Source organism: Tursiops truncatus, chromosome 20 (assembly GCF_011762595.2).
Source record: "Tursiops truncatus isolate mTurTru1 chromosome 20, mTurTru1.mat.Y, whole genome shotgun sequence".
In the NCBI taxonomy this organism is placed as follows: domain Eukaryota; kingdom Metazoa; phylum Chordata; class Mammalia; order Artiodactyla; family Delphinidae; genus Tursiops; species Tursiops truncatus.
The window spans coordinates 20,835,815-20,855,022 of record NC_047053.1 but is presented as its reverse complement, the minus strand read 5'-3'; the positions used below and the strand labels follow the sequence as shown (position 1 = coordinate 20,855,022).

At 69.7% G+C, this 19,208-nt stretch overlaps 9 non-coding genes across 9 annotated transcripts; all 9 read right to left on the bottom strand.

Moving 5' to 3' along the window:
- Positions 1 to 282: 282 nt before the first annotated feature.
- On the bottom strand, positions 283 to 401 carry LOC117309893 (5S ribosomal RNA). The gene has a single exon (XR_004524182.1). It is a non-coding gene; the product is annotated as a 5S ribosomal RNA (ribosomal RNA).
- Positions 402 to 4,151: 3,750 nt separating this feature from the next.
- Positions 4,152 to 4,270, bottom strand: LOC117309892 (5S ribosomal RNA). The gene has a single exon (XR_004524181.1). It is a non-coding gene; the product is annotated as a 5S ribosomal RNA (ribosomal RNA).
- A 924-nt stretch (positions 4,271 to 5,194) lies between these two features.
- Positions 5,195 to 5,316, bottom strand: LOC117309901 (5S ribosomal RNA). Its single transcript, XR_004524190.1, has one exon. It is a non-coding gene; the product is annotated as a 5S ribosomal RNA (ribosomal RNA).
- Positions 5,317 to 8,025: 2,709 nt separating this feature from the next.
- Positions 8,026 to 8,146, bottom strand: LOC117309902 (5S ribosomal RNA). The gene has a single exon (XR_004524191.1). It is a non-coding gene; the product is annotated as a 5S ribosomal RNA (ribosomal RNA).
- Positions 8,147 to 9,076: 930 nt separating this feature from the next.
- On the bottom strand, positions 9,077 to 9,195 carry LOC117309891 (5S ribosomal RNA). The gene has a single exon (XR_004524180.1). It is a non-coding gene; the product is annotated as a 5S ribosomal RNA (ribosomal RNA).
- Positions 9,196 to 11,895: 2,700 nt separating this feature from the next.
- On the bottom strand, positions 11,896 to 12,014 carry LOC117309890 (5S ribosomal RNA). Its single transcript, XR_004524179.1, has one exon. It is a non-coding gene; the product is annotated as a 5S ribosomal RNA (ribosomal RNA).
- A 939-nt stretch (positions 12,015 to 12,953) lies between these two features.
- On the bottom strand, positions 12,954 to 13,072 carry LOC117309889 (5S ribosomal RNA). The gene has a single exon (XR_004524177.1). It is a non-coding gene; the product is annotated as a 5S ribosomal RNA (ribosomal RNA).
- Positions 13,073 to 15,770: 2,698 nt separating this feature from the next.
- Positions 15,771 to 15,889, bottom strand: LOC117309878 (5S ribosomal RNA). Its single transcript, XR_004524167.1, has one exon. It is a non-coding gene; the product is annotated as a 5S ribosomal RNA (ribosomal RNA).
- A 2,697-nt stretch (positions 15,890 to 18,586) lies between these two features.
- LOC117309866 (5S ribosomal RNA) lies at positions 18,587 to 18,705 on the bottom strand. Its single transcript, XR_004524155.1, has one exon. It is a non-coding gene; the product is annotated as a 5S ribosomal RNA (ribosomal RNA).
- Between the last annotated feature and the right edge of the window lie 503 nt (positions 18,706 to 19,208).

Below are 19,208 nucleotides of genomic sequence, written 5' to 3'. Positions count from 1 at the left end.
TTGATTCTCAGCCCCTCAGGAACCCAGGCCCTGACCCATCTCGCCTTTCCCCACAGACAAGCAAGCCAGCTGTGTAGGCAGCCATCGCATGTGCATGCGCTGCTCCGTGGATCCCAAGAACCTGTGCTCAAGAGTTTCTTCCCGCTTCTGCCATCGCCCAAGCTTCCTGCTCGGGCAGGCAAACCACCTTGACTACTGCCTGCAGCGGGGCCCGGCGGGGGCGGAGCCGGCGGCCCCCGCGCGGGCGAGTAAAGGAGAAGGCGGGCGGAGCGGGAGGCAAAAAGCCTACAGCACCCGGTATTCCCAGGCGGTCTCCCATCCAAGTACTAACCAGGCCCGACCCTGCTTAGCTTCCGAGATCAGACGAGATCGGGCGCGTTCAGGGTGGTATGGCCGTAGACGGGGGCGGGGGCCGCGGGCTGCCTCTTGAGGGCCAGTTTCGCTGGCGCTGGCGCCTGAACGCCAGCCTGGCGGCCGGCCCGCCCCGGCAGGGCCCCCTGGCCCGCCCAGGCAGGGGGAACGGAGGTCTCGGGTATCGGGCGGCGGCGGAGGGTTTGGCGACCACCTCCCAGCCCAGGGCGGCCGTGACCCAGCAAACCCTTCGGCGCTTGGCGCCCCGCCCAAGATCCCGCACGTCGCTCACAGGGACGTGGCCCCGGAGGCTTCAGGGCCCGGGGCCCGCGGTCCCTTGGGCATCGGCCCTGCCCGCCCACGCGGCGCTCGGCGCAGCCCGGGCCGCAGCCCGGGCCGGCCCTCCTGCCCGACAGCAGCTGGCCCGAAGCCACTGGGAGTCACCATTGAGTCGCCACGGCCCCTCAGCCCCGGCAAGGCCACCCTTGCCCCCACACCCCCCGCCGAGTTCAGGACCCCGCCCCTGGTGGCCGGCAGGCCCGGGGAAGCGGCCCCTGCCCTCGATCCCGCTCCCGCACCCGGCGCGGTGACACGGGGGGGGGGGGGGGGGGGGGGGGGGCTTTTGGGGGGGGGGGGGGGGGGGGACACACCGGGCACACAGGGGGGGGCGGCCGGGGGGGGGCGGCGGTGGGGGCGGCCAGGTGGGGGGGGGGGAGGGCTCGCGGGGCGGGGGGGGGGGCAGCTGGGCCCGCGGCGGAGTCTGGGGGGGGGGGGCCCCCCCGGGGGGGGGGGGGGGGGGGGCTGGCGGGGGGGGGGGGGGGCGGGGGGGGGGGCGGGGGGGGGGGGCGCCCGCCGGCGCGCGCCGTGGGGGGGGGGGGGGGGGGGGGGGGGGGGGGGGGCCGGGGGGGGGGGGGGGGGGGGGGGGCCGCGGCCCCCCCGCCGGGCGAGTAAAGGGGGGGGGGGGGGGGGGGGGGCGGCAAAAAAGGCCCCGGCAGCCCCGGCGGTCCCCAGGCTCCCTCCCCCAAAGGGCCCCCCCCCCTCCCCTGCCTGCTTGGGAGGAGGAGGGAGGGCGGGCGGGGGGGGGGGGGGGGGGGGGGGGGGGGGGGGGGGGGGCGGGGGGGGGGGGGGGGGGCGGGGGGGCTGCGGGCGGCTGGCGCTGGCCTGGGGGGCGGCCCCCCCCCGGCCCCCCCCCCCCGGGCCCCTGGGGGGGGGGGGGGGGGGGTGGGGGGGGGGGGGGGGGGGGGGGGGGGGGGGGGCGGCGGGGGGGGGGCCCCCCCCCCCGGCCCCCCTGGGGGGCCCCCGCGCCCCCTTGGCGCTGGCGCCCCGCCCAAGGCCCCCGCCCCCCGGGACGTGGGGGGGGCCGGGGGCTTGGGGTGGGGGGGCCCGCGCCCCCCTTGGGCATCGGCCCTGGCCCCCCCCGCGCGGCGGCGGCGCCGCCCCCGGCCGCCCCCGGGCCGGCCCTCCTGGCCTGGCTGGGGGGGGCCCCCAGCCACTGGGGGCCCCCCGGCCCCTGGCCCCGCCCCCCCCCCCCACCCCCCCCTGCCCCCCCCCCCCCCCCCGCCCCCCCCCCCCCCCCCCCCCTGGGGGGGGGGGGGGGGGGGGCCCCTGGCCCCCCCGATCCCCGCCCCCGCACCCGGCCGCGGTGACACGCCAGAGGGGCGGGGTGGTGGTGGGGCTTTTGTCGGAGGGAGCTGTGGAGGGACACTCCGGCACACAGGTGGCGGCGCCGGGACTGGGCGCCGGTGGGGGCGGCCAGGTGCAGGTCGAGGGGCTCGTGGGCCGAAAGGACGGCAACTGGGCCCGCGGCGGAGTCTGGGTCTGGAGGGCTCTGAGCCTCCATCCGCTCTGGTTCCTCGGGGCTACCGGCCCGAAGCCTGGTAGCGCGACACCCCACCGGCCCACAGACGTAGCCTCCCCAGCTGTGCTCACAGCGAGTCCAACCGCAGCCTGCACCCCTCCACGGGACACTTGGATTACTCCCGCGATCCCCACGAGGTGCGGCACCCGGCGGCCGCATGGGCTGAGATCCTGCCCTTGCGGCGCCCTGTGGCCACCTCCGCCTCCCTCACGGTACTGGCCGAGGCCTCGGACCAGCGGGCCCCGGCTCCCAGCTCAGCGCTGCTCCTCCGCCCCTCTCACCTCCTGCCCGACGTCCAGGCTACCGAGCACCCTCCACCCCCGCCCACCTTCATGCCACTCAGCCGGAACCCAGGAGGCAATGCCAACTACCAGGTGTATGACAGTCTGGTGCTGAAGCGGCAACCGCAGGAGGGCCAAGCGCGGGCCAACTCGCTGCTACCTTCCACCTCGGCCTCCAGGCCCTCTCTGCACGGGAGCCAGACTGGGAAAATGAACTTACCAGCAGCAAATGGGGGCGGGGGCAGGGGCAGGGGGCGGCAGGGCATGGAGAGAGGAATAAAGAGCGCCAGAGTCCAGGAAACATTGGTGGTCTGTGGCTTGGAAGCGCCACTCCTTCTGCCAGCCTGGGTCCCTTTGCTTGGCTTCCTGCAATAAGAAGCCAGTGTCCCCTTCTTGGCCTGAGGGTCCCTTTGGTTTAGTGGCCACAGTTCTGCCAGCAGGCCCCTCCTGGTCCTATACCATGCACTAAGTACATCTGCAGCTGCAGACTCCAAACCCCTGGTCTCTGGGCACCTCCTCTGTGTCTCAGCTGTCCCTGTCCACAGAGAGCCTCATACAAGAAGTTGCTTCCAAACTGGGAGGTTCCACATCTGGGCAGGTCCAGCTCCAGGCCCAGTGAAGGGCATGAAGAAGGCTGAGGCTCTGGACTCCAGCCAGGCCTTCAGCAGGCCTCTGAGGCCAAGGTCTTCCTAGTCTCAAGAGGGGCCAAGAGACGCAATGTGTCATTTGAACAAGTGAGTCAGCGGGCGGTGAGCGAATGAATGACCGCGCGAGGGGATGTATGCCGGCCACCGGGCCCTGTTTGACTGTCCAGGCTCAGCTTACCTGACCCTGGTTACCAGGGAATGCCACTCTGGGCCCTCCTTTTCATCCCCCTCCCTCACTGTGACCTCACCACCTGCCCCATTATGACCCAGTCTGGCTCCCAGTTAAAACTGGAGGGCAGGGGGCCCAGGCAGTCCTGGGACCAACGGCCATGGGTGAGCGAAACTACTACCGAGCCGAGCCGTTCACTGGCCCCATCCCCAGGAAATGCCAGGAGCAAGGATACTCAATTCTTCTGATCCCGGTCAGCTTCATCTTGCTCAACGTGGGGATCAACGTGGTGACTATGGTCAGGGCAGGATCTGTGCAGCGCGGTTGGGGGAGCCCTGGGGTCTTGAAGGGGCTGAGGTGGGAGGGCTGCTGGGGTGTGACCGGACAAGGGTTGGATTTCAGGGCTCACCCTGCTCCCGGCGCCCCTCCCCTTCTTCCCTCAACTCTGGAGGCATCTGAAGAGATTCTTGCGGGCACTTTTCAATCGTATTTTCCACAAAGGTGAGTGGGCGCCGGCGTGGGTTCAGGGGATGTGGGCCTGTCCCCTTTCTTCTATCCCTGCCTTGATTCTCAGCCCCTCAGGAACCCAGGCCCTGACCCATCTCGCCTTTCCCCACAGACAAGCAAGCCAGCTGTGTAGGCAGCCATCGCATGTGCATGCGCTGCTCCGTGGATCCCAAGAACCTGTGCTCAAGAGTTTCTTCCCGCTTCTGCCATCGCCCAAGCTTCCTGCTCGGGCAGGCAAACCACCTTGACTACTGCCTGCAGCGGGGCCCGGCGGGGGCGGAGCCGGCGGCCCCCGCGCGGGCGAGTAAAGGAGAAGGCGGGCGGAGCGGGAGGCAAAAAGCCTACAGCACCCGGTATTCCCAGGCGGTCTCCCATCCAAGTACTAACCAGGCCCGACCCTGCTTAGCTTCCGAGATCAGACGAGATCGGGCGCGTTCAGGGTGGTATGGCCGTAGACGGGGGCGGGGGCCGCGGGCTGCCTCTTGAGGGCCAGTTTCGCTGGCGCTGGCGCCTGAACGCCAGCCTGGCGGCCGGCCCGCCCCGGCAGGGCCCCCTGGCCCGCCCAGGCAGGGGGAACGGAGGTCTCGGGTATCGGGCGGCGGCGGAGGGTTTGGCGACCACCTCCCAGCCCAGGGCGGCCGTGACCCAGCAAACCCTTCGGCGCTTGGCGCCCCGCCCAAGATCCCGCACGTCGCTCACAGGGACGTGGCCCCGGAGGCTTCAGGGCCCGGGGCCCGCGGTCCCTTGGGCATCGGCCCTGCCCGCCCACGCGGCGCTCGGCGCAGCCCGGGCCGCAGCCCGGGCCGGCCCTCCTGCCCGACAGCAGCTGGCCCGAAGCCACTGGGAGTCACCATTGAGTCGCCACGGCCCTCAGCCCCGGCAAGGCCACCCTTGCCCCCACACCCCCGCCGAGTTCAGGACCCCGCCCCTGGTGGCCGGCAGGGGGGAAGCGGCCCCTGCCCTCGATCCCGCTCCCGCACCCGGCCGCGGTGACACGCCAGAGGGGCGGGGTGGGGGGGGCTTTTGTCGGAGGGAGCTGTGGAGGGACACTCCGGCACACAGGTGGCAGCGCCGGGGCTGGGCGCCGGTGGGGGCGGCCAGGTGCAGGTCGAGGGGCTCGCGGGCCGAAAGGACGGCAGCTGGGCCCGCGGCGGAGTCTGGGTCCGGGCCGGCCACCCCGGGAGCGTCTGGGGTGCGGCTGCCTTCCAGGGCCGCCTTCTGGCCGCCTGGCCGGCCGGGCCGGCGGGGAACGCCCCCGCCGGCGCGCGCCGTGGTGGGAGGGGCCTGAGGAGGTGGGGCCTGCAGCGGGGCCCGGCGGGGGCGGAGCCGGCGGCCCCGCCGCGGGCGAGTAAAGAGAAGGCGGGAGGAGCGGGAGGCAAAAAGCCTACAGCACCCCGGTTATTCCCAGGCGGTCTCCCATCCAAGTACTAACCAGGGCCCGACCCTGCTTAGCTTCCGAGATCAGACGAGATCGGGCGCGTTCAGGGTGGTATGGCCGTAGACGGGGGCGGGGGCCGCGGGCTGCCTCTTGAGGGCCAGTTTCGCTGGCGCTGGCGCCTGAACGCCAGCCTGGCGGCCGGCCCGCCCCGGCAGGGCCCCCCTGGCCCGCCCCAGGCAGGAGGGAACCGGAGGTCTCGGGTATCGGGGCGGCGGCGGAGGGTTTGGCGAACCACCTCCCAGCCCAGGGCGGCCGTGACCCAGCAAACCCTTCGGCGCTTGGCGCCCCGCCCAAGATCCCGCACGTCGCCCACAGGGACGTGGCCCCGGAGACTTCAGGGCCCGGGGCCCGCGGTCCCTTGGGCATCGGCCCTGCCCGCCCACGCGGCGCTCGGCGCAGCCCGGCCGACAGCCCGGGCCGGCCCTCCTGCCCGACAGCAGCTGGCCCGAAGCCACTGGGAAGCCACCATTGAGTCGCCACGGCCCCTCAGCCCCGGCAAGGCCACCCCTGCCCCACACCCCCCGCCGAGCTCAGGACCCGCCCCTGGTGGCCGGCAGGCCCGGGGAAGCGGCCCCTGCCCTCGATCCCGCTCCCGCACCCGGCCGCGGTGACACGCCAGAGGGGCGGGGTGGTGGTGGGGCTTTATGTCGGAGGGAGCTGTGGAGGGACACTCCGGCACACAGGTGGCGGCGCCGGGACTGGGCGCCGGTGGGGGCGGCCAGGTGCAGGTCGAGGGGCTCGTGGGCCGAAAGGACGGCAACTGGGCCCGCGGCGGAGTCTGGGTCTGGAGGGCTCTGAGCCTCCATCCGCTCTGGTTCCTCGGGGCTACCGGCCCGAAGCCTGGTAGCGCGACACCCCACCGGCCCACAGACGTAGCCTCCCCAGCTGTGCTCACAGCGAGTCCAACCGCAGCCTGCACCCCTCCACGGGACACTTGGATTACTCCCGCGATCCCCACGAGGTGCGGCACCCGGCGGCCGCATGGGCTGAGATCCTGCCCTTGCGGCGCCCTGTGGCCACCTCCGCCTCCCTCACGGTACTGGCCGAGGCCTCGGACCAGCGGGCCCCGGCTCCCAGCTCAGCGCTGCTCCTCCGCCCCTCTCACCTCCTGCCCGACGTCCAGGCTACCGAGCACCCTCCACCCCCGCCCACCTTCATGCCACTCAGCCGGAACCCAGGAGGCAATGCCAACTACCAGGTGTATGACAGTCTGGTGCTGAAGCGGCAACCGCAGGAGGGCCAAGCGCGGGCCAACTCGCTGCTACCTTCCACCTCGGCCTCCAGGCCCTCTCTGCACGGGAGCCAGACTGGGAAAATGAACTTACCAGCAGCAAATGGGGGCGGGGGCAGGGGCAGGGGGCGGCAGGGCATGGAGAGAGGAATAAAGAGCGCCAGAGTCCAGGAAACATTGGTGGTCTGTGGCTTGGAAGCGCCACTCCTTCTGCCAGCCTGGGTCCCTTTGCTTGGCTTCCTGCAATAAGAAGCCAGTGTCCCCTTCTTGGCCTGAGGGTCCCTTTGGTTTAGTGGCCACAGTTCTGCCAGCAGGCCCCTCCTGGTCCTATACCATGCACTAAGTACATCTGCAGCTGCAGACTCCAAACCCCTGGTCTCTGGGCACCTCCTCTGTGTCTCAGCTGTCCCTGTCCACAGAGAGCCTCATACAAGAAGTTGCTTCCAAACTGGGAGGTTCCACATCTGGGCAGGTCCAGCTCCAGGCCCAGTGAAGGGCATGAAGAAGGCTGAGGCTCTGGACTCCAGCCAGGCCTTCAGCAGGCCTCTGAGGCCAAGGTCTTCCTAGTCTCAAGAGGGGCCAAGAGACGCAATGTGTCATTTGAACAAGTGAGTCAGCGGGCGGTGAGCGAATGAATGACCGCGCGAGGGGATGTATGCCGGCCACCGGGCCCTGTTTGACTGTCCAGGCTCAGCTTACCTGACCCTGGTTACCAGGGAATGCCACTCTGGGCCCTCCTTTTTCATCCCCCTCCCTCACTGTGACCTCACCACCTGCCCCATTATGACCCAGTCTGGCTCCCAGTTAAAACTGGAGGGCAGGGGGCCCAGGCAGTCCTGGGACCAACGGCCATGGGTGAGCGAAACTACTACCGAGCCGAGCCGTTCACTGGCCCCCATCCCCAGGAAATGCCAGGAGCAAGGATACTCAATTCTTCTGATCCCGGTCAGCTTCATCTTGCTCAACGTGGGGATCAACGTGGTGACTATGGTCAGGGCAGGATCTGTGCAGCGCGGTTGGGGGAGCCCTGGGGTCTTGAAGGGGCTGAGGTGGGAGGGCTGCTGGGGTGTGACCGGACAAGGGTTGGATTTCAGGGCTCACCCTGCTCCCGGCCTCCCCCCTCCCCTTCTTCCCTCAACTCTGGAGGCATCTGAAGAGATTCTTGCGGGCACTTTTCAATCGTATTTTCCACAAAGGTGAGTGGGCGGCCGGCGTGGGTTCAGGGGATGTGGGCCTGTCCCCTTTCTTCTATCCCTGCCTTGATTCTCAGCCCCTCAGGAACCCAGGCCCTGACCCATCTCGCCTTTCCCCACAGACAAGCAAGCCAGCTGTGTAGGCAGCCATCGCATGTGCATGCGCTGCTCCGTGGATCCCAAGAACCTGTGCTCAAGAGTTTCTTCCCGCTTCTGCCATCGCCCAAGCTTCCTGCTCGGGCAGGCAAACCACCTTGACTACTGCCTGCAGCGGGGCCCGGCGGGGGCGGAGCCGGCGGCCCCCGCCGCGGGGCGAGTAAAGGAGAAGGCGGGCGGAGCGGGAGGCAAAAAGCCTACAGCACCCGGTATTCCCAGGCGGTCTCCCATCCAAGTACTAAACCAGAGCCCGACCCTGCTTAGCTTCCGAGATCAGACGAGATCGGGCGCGTTCAGGGTGGTATGGCCGTAGACGGGGGCGGGGGCCGCGGGCTGCCTCTTGAGGGCCAGTTTCGCTGGCGCTGGCGCCTGAACGCCAGCCTGGCGGCCGGCCGCCCGGCAGGCCCCCTGGCCCGCCCAGGCAGGGGGAACGGAGGTCTCCGGGTATCGGGCGGCGGCGGAGGGTTTGGCGACCACCTCCCAGCCCAGGGCGGCCGTGACCCAGCAAACCTTCGGCGCTTGGCGCCCCGCCCAAGATCCCGCACGTCGCTCACAGGGACGTGGCCCCGGAGGCTTCAGGGCCCGGGGCCCGCGGTCCCTTGGGCATCGGCCCTGCCCGCCCCACGCGGCGCTCGGCGCAGCCCGGGCCGCAGCCCGGGCCGGCCCTCCTGCCCGACAGCAGCTGGCCCGAAGCCACTGGGAGTCACCATTGAGTCGCCACGGCCCCTCAGCCCCGGCAAGGCCACCCTTGCCCCCACACCCCCCGCCGAGCTTCAGGACCCCGCCCCTGGTGGCCGGCAGGCCCGGGGAAGCGGCCCCTGCCCTCGATCCCGCTCCCGCACCCGGCCGCGGTGACACGCCAGAGGGGCGGGGTGGGGGGGGCTTTTGTCGGAGGGAGCTGTGGAGGGACACTCCGGCACACAGGTGGCAGCGCCGGGGCTGGGCGCCGGTGGGGGCGGCCAGGTGCAGGTCGAGGGGCTCGCGGGCCGAAAGGACGGCAGCTGGGCCCGCGGCGGAGTCTGGGTCCGGGCCGGCCACCCCGGGAGCGTCTGGGGTGCGGCTGCCTTCCAGGGCCGCCTTCTGGCCGCCTGGCCGGCCGGGCCGGCGGGGAGCGCCCCCGCCGGCGCGCGCCGTGGTGGGAGGGGCCTGAGGAGGTGGGGCCTGCAGCGGAGCCCGGCGGGGGCGGAGCCGGCGGCCCCCGCCGCGGGCGAGTAAAGGAGAAGGCGGGAGGAGCGGGAGGCAAAAAGCCTACAGCACCCGGTATTCCCAGGCGGTCTCCCATCCAAGTACTAACCAGGCCCGACCCTGCTTAGCTTCCGAGATCAGACGAGATCGGGCGCGTTCAGGGTGGTATGGCCGTAGACGGGGGCGGGGGCCGCGGGCTGCCTCTTGAGGGCCAGTTTCGCTGGCGCTGGCGCCTGAACGCCAGCCTGGCGGCCGGCCCGCCCCGGCAGGGCCCCCTGGCCCGCCCAGGCAGGGGGAACGGAGGTCTCGGGTATCGGGCGGCGGCGGAGGGTTTGGCGACCACCTCCCAGCCCAGGGCGGCCGTGACCCAGCAAACCCTTCGGCGCTTGGCGCCCCGCCCAAGATCCCGCACGTCGCCCACAGGGACGTGGCCCCGGAGGCTTCAGGGCCCGGGGCCCGCGGTCCCTTGGGCATCGGCCCTGCCCGCCCACGCGGCGCTCGGCGCAGCCCGGCCGCAGCCCGGGCCGGCCCTCCTGCCCGACAGCAGCTGGCCCGAAGCCACTGGGAGCCACCATTGAGTCGCCACGGCCCCTCAGCCCCGGCAAGGCCACCCCTGCCCCACACCCCCCGCCGAGCTCAGGACCCCGCCCCTGGTGGCCGGCAGGCCCGGGGAAGCGGCCCCTGCCCTCGATCCCGCTCCCGCACCCGGCCGCGGTGACACGCCAGAGGGGCGGGGTGGTGGTGGGGCTTTAGTCGGAGGGAGCTGTGGAGGGACACTCCGGCACACAGGTGGCGGCGCCGGGACTGGGCGCCGGTGGGGGCGGCCAGGTGCAGGTCGAGGGGCTCGTGGGCCGAAAGGACGGCAACTGGGCCCGCGGCGGAGTCTGGGTCTGGAGGGCTCTGAGCCTCCATCCGCTCTGGTTCCTCGGGGCTACCGGCCCGAAGCCTGGTAGCGCGACACCCCACCGGCCCACAGACGTAGCCTCCCCAGCTGTGCTCACAGCGAGTCCAACCGCAGCCTGCACCCCTCCACGGGACACTTGGATTACTCCCGCGATCCCCACGAGGTGCGGCACCCGGCGGCCGCATGGGCTGAGATCCTGCCCTTGCGGCGCCCTGTGGCCACCTCCGCCTCCCTCACGGTACTGGCCGAGGCCTCGGACCAGCGGGCCCCGGCTCCCAGCTCAGCGCTGCTCCTCCGCCCCTCTCACCTCCTGCCCGACGTCCAGGCTACCGAGCACCCTCCACCCCCGCCCACCTTCATGCCACTCAGCCGGAACCCAGGAGGCAATGCCAACTACCAGGTGTATGACAGTCTGGTGCTGAAGCGGCAACCGCAGGAGGGCCAAGCGCGGGCCAACTCGCTGCTACCTTCCACCTCGGCCTCCAGGCCCTCTCTGCACGGGAGCCAGACTGGGAAAATGAACTTACCAGCAGCAAATGGGGGCGGGGGCAGGGGCAGGGGGCGGCAGGGCATGGAGAGAGGAATAAAGAGCGCCAGAGTCCAGGAAACATTGGTGGTCTGTGGCTTGGAAGCGCCACTCCTTCTGCCAGCCTGGGTCCCTTTGCTTGGCTTCCTGCAATAAGAAGCCAGTGTCCCCTTCTTGGCCTGAGGGTCCCTTTGGTTTAGTGGCCACAGTTCTGCCAGCAGGCCCCTCCTGGTCCTATACCATGCACTAAGTACATCTGCAGCTGCAGACTCCAAACCCCTGGTCTCTGGGCACCTCCTCTGTGTCTCAGCTGTCCCTGTCCACAGAGAGCCTCATACAAGAAGTTGCTTCCAAACTGGGAGGTTCCACATCTGGGCAGGTCCAGCTCCAGGCCCAGTGAAGGGCATGAAGAAGGCTGAGGCTCTGGACTCCAGCCAGGCCTTCAGCAGGCCTCTGAGGCCAAGGTCTTCCTAGTCTCAAGAGGGGCCAAGAGACGCAATGTGTCATTTGAACAAGTGAGTCAGCGGGCGGTGAGCGAATGAATGACCGCGCGAGGGGATGTATGCCGGCCACCGGGCCCTGTTTGACTGTCCAGGCTCAGCTTACCTGACCCTGGTTACCAGGGAATGCCACTCTGGGCCCTCCTTTTCATCCCCCTCCCTCACTGTGACCTCACCACCTGCCCCATTATGACCCAGTCTGGCTCCCAGTTAAAACTGGAGGGCAGGGGGCCCAGGCAGTCCTGGGACCAACGGCCATGGGTGAGCGAAACTACTACCGAGCCGAGCCGTTCACTGGCCCCATCCCCAGGAAATGCCAGGAGCAAGGATACTCAATTCTTCTGATCCCGGTCAGCTTCATCTTGCTCAACGTGGGGATCAACGTGGTGACTATGGTCAGGGCAGGATCTGTGCAGCGCGGTTGGGGGAGCCCTGGGGTCTTGAAGGGGCTGAGGTGGGAGGGCTGCTGGGGTGTGACCGGACAAGGGTTGGATTTCAGGGCTCACCCTGCTCCCGGCCTCCCCCCTCCCCTTCTTCCCTCAACTCTGGAGGCATCTGAAGAGATTCTTGCGGGCACTTTTCAATCGTATTTTCCACAAAGGTGAGTGGGCGCCGGCGTGGGTTCAGGGGATGTGGGCCTGTCCCCTTTCTTCTATCCCTGCCTTGATTCTCAGCCCCTCAGGAACCCAGGCCCTGACCCATCTCGCCTTTCCCCACAGACAAGCAAGCCAGCTGTGTAGGCAGCCATCGCATGTGCATGCGCTGCTCCGTGGATCCCAAGAACCTGTGCTCAAGAGTTTCTTCCCGCTTCTGCCATCGCCCAAGCTTCCTGCTCGGGCAGGCAAACCACCTTGACTACTGCCTGCAGCGGGGCCCGGCGGGGGCGGAGCCGGCGGCCCCCGCCGCGCGGGCGAGTAAAGGAGAAGGCGGGGCGGAGCGGGAGGCAAAAAGCCTACAGCACCCGGTATTCCCAGGCGGTCTCCCATCCAAGTACTAACCAGGCCCGACCCTGCTTAGCTTCCGAGATCAGACGAGATCGGGCGCGTTCAGGGTGGTATGGCCGTAGACGGGGGCGGGGGCCGCGGGCTGCCTCTTGAGGGCCAGTTTCGCTGGCGCTGGCGCCTGAACGCCAGCCTGGCGGCCGGCCCCGCCCCGGCAGGGCCCCCTGGCCCGCCCAGGCAGGGGGAACGGAGGTCTCGGGTATCGGGCGGCGGCGGAGGGTTTGGCGACCACCTCCCAGCCCAGGGCGGCCGTGACCCAGCAAAACCCTTCGGCGCTTGGCGCCCCGCCCAAGATCCCCGCACGTCGCTCACAGGGACGTGGCCCCGGAGGCTTCAGGGCCCGGGGCCCGCGGTCCCTCGGGCATCGGCCCTGCCCGCCCACGCGGCGCTCGGCGCAGCCCGGGCCGCAGCCCGGGCCGGCCCTCCTGCCCGACAGCAGCTGGCCGAAGCCACTGGGAGTCACCATTGAGTCGCCACGGCCCCTCAGCCACCGGCAAGGCCACCCCTTGCCCCCACACCCCCCGCCGAGCTTCAGGACCCCGCCCCTGGTGGCCGGCAAGGCCCGGGGAAGCGGCCCCTGCCCTCGATCCCGCTCCCGCACCCGGCCGCGGTGACACGCCAGAGGGGCGGGGTGGGGGGGGGCTTTTGTCGGAGGGAGCTGTGGAGGGACACTCCGGCACACAGGTGGCAGCGCCGGGGCTGGGCGCCGGTGGGGGCGGCCAGGTGCAGGTCGAGGGGCTCGCGGGCCGAAAGGACGGCAGCTGGGCCCGCGGCGGAGTCTGGGTCCGGGCCGGCCACCCCGGGAGCGTCTGGGGTGCGGCTGCCTTCCAGGGCCGCCTTCTGGCCGCCTGGCCGGCCGGGCCGGCGGGGAGCGCCCCCGCCGGCGCGCGCCGTGGTGGGAGGGGCCTGAGGAGGTGGGGCCCGCGGCGGGGGCCCGGCGGGGGCGGAGCCGGCGGCCCCCGCCGCGGGCGAGTAAAGGAGAAGGCGGGCGGAGCGGGAGGCAAAAAGCCTACAGCACCCGGTATTCCCAGGCGGTCTCCCATCCAAGTACTAACCAGGCCCGACCCTGCTTAGCTTCCGAGATCAGACGAGATCGGGCGCGTTCAGGGTGGTATGGCCGTAGACGGGGGCGGGGGCCGCGGGCTGCCTCTTGAGGGCCAGTTTCGCTGGCGCTGGCGCCCTGAACGCCAGCCTGGCGGCCGGCCCGCCCGGCAGGGCCCCCTGGCCCGCCCAGGCAGGGGGAACGGAGGTCTCGGGTATCGGGCGGCGGCGGAGGGTTTGGCGACCACCTCCCAGCCCAGGGCGGCCGTGACCCAGCAAACCCTTCGGCGCTTGGCGCCCCGCCCAAGATCCCGCACGTCGCCCACAGGGACGTGGCCCCGGAGACTTCAGGGCCCGGGGCCCGCGGTCCCTTGGGCATCGGCCCTGCCCGCCCACGCGGCGCTCGGCGCAGCCCGGCCGCAGCCCGGGCCGGCCCTCCTGCCCGACAGCAGCTGGCCCGAAGCCACTGGGAGCCACCATTGAGTCGCCACGGCCCCTCAGCCCCGGCAAGGCCACCCCTGCCCCACACCCCCCCGCCGAGCTCAGGACCCCGCCCCTGGTGGCCGGCAGGCCCGGGGAAGCGGCCCCTGCCCTCGATCCCGCTCCCGCACCCGGCCGCGGTGACACGCCAGAGGGGCGGGGTGGTGGTGGGGCTTTTGTCGGAGGGAGCTGTGGAGGGACACTCCGGCACACAGGTGGCGGCGCCGGGACTGGGCGCCGGTGGGGGCGGCCAGGTGCAGGTCGAGGGGCTCGTGGGCCGAAAGGACGGCAACTGGGCCCGCGGCGGAGTCTGGGTCTGGAGGGCTCTGAGCCTCCATCCGCTCTGGTTCCTCGGGGCTACCGGCCCGAAGCCTGGTAGCGCGACACCCCACCGGCCCACAGACGTAGCCTCCCCAGCTGTGCTCACAGCGAGTCCAACCGCAGCCTGCACCCCTCCACGGGACACTTGGATTACTCCCGCGATCCCCACGAGGTGCGGCACCCGGCGGCCGCATGGGCTGAGATCCTGCCCTTGCGGCGCCCTGTGGCCACCTCCGCCTCCCTCACGGTACTGGCCGAGGCCTCGGACCAGCGGGCCCCGGCTCCCAGCTCAGCGCTGCTCCTCCGCCCCTCTCACCTCCTGCCCGACGTCCAGGCTACCGAGCACCCTCCACCCCCGCCCACCTTCATGCCACTCAGCCGGAACCCAGGAGGCAATGCCAACTACCAGGTGTATGACAGTCTGGTGCTGAAGCGGCAACCGCAGGAGGGCCAAGCGCGGGCCAACTCGCTGCTACCTTCCACCTCGGCCTCCAGGCCCTCTCTGCACGGGAGCCAGACTGGGAAAATGAACTTACCAGCAGCAAATGGGGGCGGGGGCAGGGGCAGGGGGCGGCAGGGCATGGAGAGAGGAATAAAGAGCGCCAGAGTCCAGGAAACATTGGTGGTCTGTGGCTTGGAAGCGCCACTCCTTCTGCCAGCCTGGGTCCCTTTGCTTGGCTTCCTGCAATAAGAAGCCAGTGTCCCCTTCTTGGCCTGAGGGTCCCTTTGGTTTAGTGGCCACAGTTCTGCCAGCAGGCCCCTCCTGGTCCTATACCATGCACTAAGTACATCTGCAGCTGCAGACTCCAAACCCCTGGTCTCTGGGCACCTCCTCTGTGTCTCAGCTGTCCCTGTCCACAGAGAGCCTCATACAAGAAGTTGCTTCCAAACTGGGAGGTTCCACATCTGGGCAGGTCCAGCTCCAGGCCCAGTGAAGGGCATGAAGAAGGCTGAGGCTCTGGACTCCAGCCAGGCCTTCAGCAGGCCTCTGAGGCCAAGGTCTTCCTAGTCTCAAGAGGGGCCAAGAGACGCAATGTGTCATTTGAACAAGTGAGTCAGCGGGCGGTGAGCGAATGAATGACCGCGCGAGGGGATGTATGCCGGCCACCGGGCCCTGTTTGACTGTCCAGGCTCAGCTTACCTGACCCTGGTTACCAGGGAATGCCACTCTGGGCCCTCCTTTTCATCCCCCTCCCTCACTGTGACCTCACCACCTGCCCCATTATGACCCAGTCTGGCTCCCAGTTAAAACTGGAGGGCAGGGGGCCCAGGCAGTCCTGGGACCAACGGCCATGGGTGAGCGAAACTACTACCGAGCCGAGCCGTTCACTGGCCCCATCCCCAGGAAATGCCAGGAGCAAGGATACTCAATTCTTCTGATCCCGGTCAGCTTCATCTTGCTCAACGTGGGGATCAACGTGGTGACTATGGTCAGGGCAGGATCTGTGCAGCGCGGTTGGGGGAGCCCTGGGGTCTTGAAGGGGCTGAGGTGGGAGGGCTGCTGGGGTGTGACCGGACAAGGGTTGGATTTCAGGGCTCACCCTGCTCCCGGCCTCCCCCCTCCCCTTCTTCCCTCAACTCTGGAGGCATCTGAAGAGATTCTTGCGGGCACTTTTCAATCGTATTTTCCACAAAGGTGAGTGGGCGCCGGCGTGGGTTCAGGGGATGTGGGCCTGTCCCCTTTCTTCTATCCCTGCCTTGATTCTCAGCCCCTCAGGAACCCAGGCCCTGACCCATCTCGCCTTTCCCCACAGACAAGCAAGCCAGCTGTGTAGGCAGCCATCGCATGTGCATGCGCTGCTCCGTGGATCCCAAGAACCTGTGCTCAAGAGTTTCTTCCCGCTTCTGCCATCGCCCAAGCTTCCTGCTCGGGCAGGCAAACCACCTTGACTACTGCCTGCAGCGGGGCCCGGCGGGGGCGGAGCCGGCGGCCCCCGCCGCGGGCGAGTAAAGGAGAAGGCGGGCGGAGCGGGAGGCAAAAAGCCTACAGCACCCGGTATTCCCAGGCGGTCTCCCATCCAAGTACTAACCAGGCCCGACCCTGCTTAGCTTCCGAGATCAGACGAGATCGGGCGCGTTCAGGGTGGTATGGCCGTAGACGGGGGCGGGGGCCGCGGGCTGCCTCTTGAGGGCCAGTTTCGCTGGCGCTGGCGCCTGAACGCCAGCCTGGCGGCCGGCCCGCCCCGGCAGGGCCCCCTGGCCCGCCCAGGCAGGGGGAACGGAGGTCTCGGGTATCGGGCGGCGGCGGAGGGTTTGGCGACCACCTCCCAGCCCAGGGCGGCCGTGACCCAGCAAACCCTTCGGCGCTTGGCGCCCCGCCCAAGATCCCGCACGTCGCCCACAGGGACGTGGCCCCGGAGGCTTCAGGGCCCGGGGCCCGCGGTCCCTTGGGCATCGGCCCTGCCCGCCCACGCGGCGCTCGGCGCAGCCCGGCCGCAGCCCGGGCCGGCCCTCCTGCCCGACAGCAGCTGGCCCGAAGCCACTGGGAGCCACCATTGAGTCGCCACGGCCCCTCAGCCCCGGCAAGGCCACCCCTGCCCCACACCCCCCGCCGAGCTCAGGACCCCGCCCCTGGTGGCCGGCAGGCCCGGGGAAGCGGCCCCTGCCCTCGATCCCGCTCCCGCACCCGGCCGCGGTGACACGCCAGAGGGGCGGGGTGGTGGTGGGGCTTTTGTCGGAGGGAGCTGTGGAGGGACACTCCGGCACACAGGTGGCGGCGCCGGGACTGGGCGCCGGTGGGGGCGGCCAGGTGCAGGTCGAGGGGCTCGTGGGCCGAAAGGACGGCAACTGGGCCCGCGGCGGAGTCTGGGTCTGGAGGGCTCTGAGCCTCCATCCGCTCTGGTTCCTCGGGGCTACCGGCCCGAAGCCTGGTAGCGCGACACCCCACCGGCCCACAGACGTAGCCTCCCCAGCTGTGCTCACAGCGAGTCCAACCGCAGCCTGCACCCCTCCACGGGACACTTGGATTACTCCCGCGATCCCCACGAGGTGCGGCACCCGGCGGCCGCATGGGCTGAGATCCTGCCCTTGCGGCGCCCTGTGGCCACCTCCGCCTCCCTCACGGTACTGGCCGAGGCCTCGGACCAGCGGGCCCCGGCTCCCAGCTCAGCGCTGCTCCTCCGCCCCTCTCACCTCCTGCCCGACGTCCAGGCTACCGAGCACCCTCCACCCCCGCCCACCTTCATGCCACTCAGCCGGAACCCAGGAGGCAATGCCAACTACCAGGTGTATGACAGTCTGGTGCTGAAGCGGCAACCGCAGGAGGGCCAAGCGCGGGCCAACTCGCTGCTACCTTCCACCTCGGCCTCCAGGCCCTCTCTGCACGGGAGCCAGACTGGGAAAATGAACTTACCAGCAGCAAATGGGGGCGGGGGCAGGGGCAGGGGGCGGCAGGGCATGGAGAGAGGAATAAAGAGCGCCAGAGTCCAGGAAACATTGGTGGTCTGTGGCTTGGAAGCGCCACTCCTTCTGCCAGCCTGGGTCCCTTTGCTTGGCTTCCTGCAATAAGAAGCCAGTGTCCCCTTCTTGGCCTGAGGGTCCCTTTGGTTAGTGGCCACAGTTCTGCCAGCAGGCCCCTCCTGGTCCTATACCATGCACTAAGTACATCTGCAGCTGCAGACTCCAAACCCCTGGTCTCTGGGCACCTCCTCTGTGTCTCAGCTGTCCCTGTCCACAGAGAGCCTCATACAAGAAGTTGCTTCCAAACTGGGAGGTTCCACATCTGGGCAGGTCCAGCTCCAGGCCCAGTGAAGGGCATGAAGAAGGCTGAGGCTCTGGACTCCAGCCAGGCCTTCAGCAGGCCTCTGAGGCCAAGGTCTTCCTAGTCTCAAGAGGGGCCAAGAGACGCAATGTGTCATTTGAACAAGTGAGTCAGCGGGCGGTGAGCGAATGAATGACCGCGCGAGGGGATGTATGCCGGCCACCGGGCCCTGTTTGACTGTCCAGGCTCAGCTTACCTGACCCTGGTTACCAGGGAATGCCACTCTGGGCCCTCCTTTTCATCCCCCTCCCTCACTGTGACCTCACCACCTGCCCCATTATGACCCAGTCTGGCTCCCAGTTAAAACTGGAGGGCAGGGGGCCCAGGCAGTCCTGGGACCAACGGCCATGGGTGAGCGAAACTACTACCGAGCCGAGCCGTTCACTGGCCCCATCCCCAGGAAATGCCAGGAGCAAGGATACTCAATTCTTCTGATCCCGGTCAGCTTCATCTTGCTCAACGTGGGGATCAACGTGGTGACTATGGTCAGGGCAGGATCTGTGCAGCGCGGTTGGGGGAGCCCTGGGGTCTTGAAGGGGCTGAGGTGGGAGGGCTGCTGGGGTGTGACCGGACAAGGGTTGGATTTCAGGGCTCACCCTGCTCCCGGCCTCCCCCCTCCCCTTCTTCCCTCAACTCTGGAGGCATCTGAAGAGATTCTTGCGGGCACTTTTCAATCGTATTTTCCACAAAGGTGAGTGGGCGCCGGCGTGGGTTCAGGGGATGTGGGCCTGTCCCCTTTCTTCTATCCCTGCCTTGATTCTCAGCCCCTCAGGAACCCAGGCCCTGACCCATCTCGCCTTTCCCCACAGACAAGCAAGCCAGCTGTGTAGGCAGCCATCGCATGTGCATGCGCTGCTCCGTGGATCCCAAGAACCTGTGCTCAAGAGTTTCTTCCCGCTTCTGCCATCGCCCAAGCTTCCTGCTCGGGCAGGCAAACCACCTTGACTACTGCCTGCAGCGGGGCCCGGCGGGGGCGGAGCCGGCGGCCCCCGCCGCGGGCGAGTAAAGGAGAAGGCGGGGCGGAGCGGGAGGCAAAAAGCCTACAGCACCCGGTATTCCCAGGCGGTCTCCCATCCAAGTACTAACCAGGCCCGACCCTGCTTAGCTTCCGAGATCAGACGAGATCGGGCGCGTTCAGGGTGGTATGGCCGTAGACGGGGGCGGGGGCCGCGGGCTGCCTCTTGAGGGCCAGTTTCGCTGGCGCTGGCGCCTGAACGCCAGCCTGGCGGCCGGCCCGCCCCGGCAGGGCCCCCTGGCCCGCCCAGGCAGGGGGAACGGAGGTCTCGGGTATCGGGCGGCGGCGGAGGGTTTGGCGACCACCTCCCAGCCCAGGGCGGCCGTGACCCAGCAAACCCTTCGGCGCTTGGCGCCCCGCCCAAGATCCCGCACGTCGCCCACAGGGACGTGGCCCCGGAGGCTTCAGGGCCCGGGGCCCGCGGTCCCTTGGGCATCGGCCCTGCCCGCCCACGCGGCGCTCGGCGCAGCCCGGCCGCAGCCCGGGCCGGCCCTCCTGCCCGACAGCAGCTGGCCCGAAGCCACTGGGAGCCACCATTGAGTCGCCACGGCCCCTCAGCCCCGGCAAGGCCACCCCTGCCCCACACCCCCCGCCGAGCTCAGGACCCCGCCCCTGGTGGCCGGCAGGCCCGGGGAAGCGGCCCC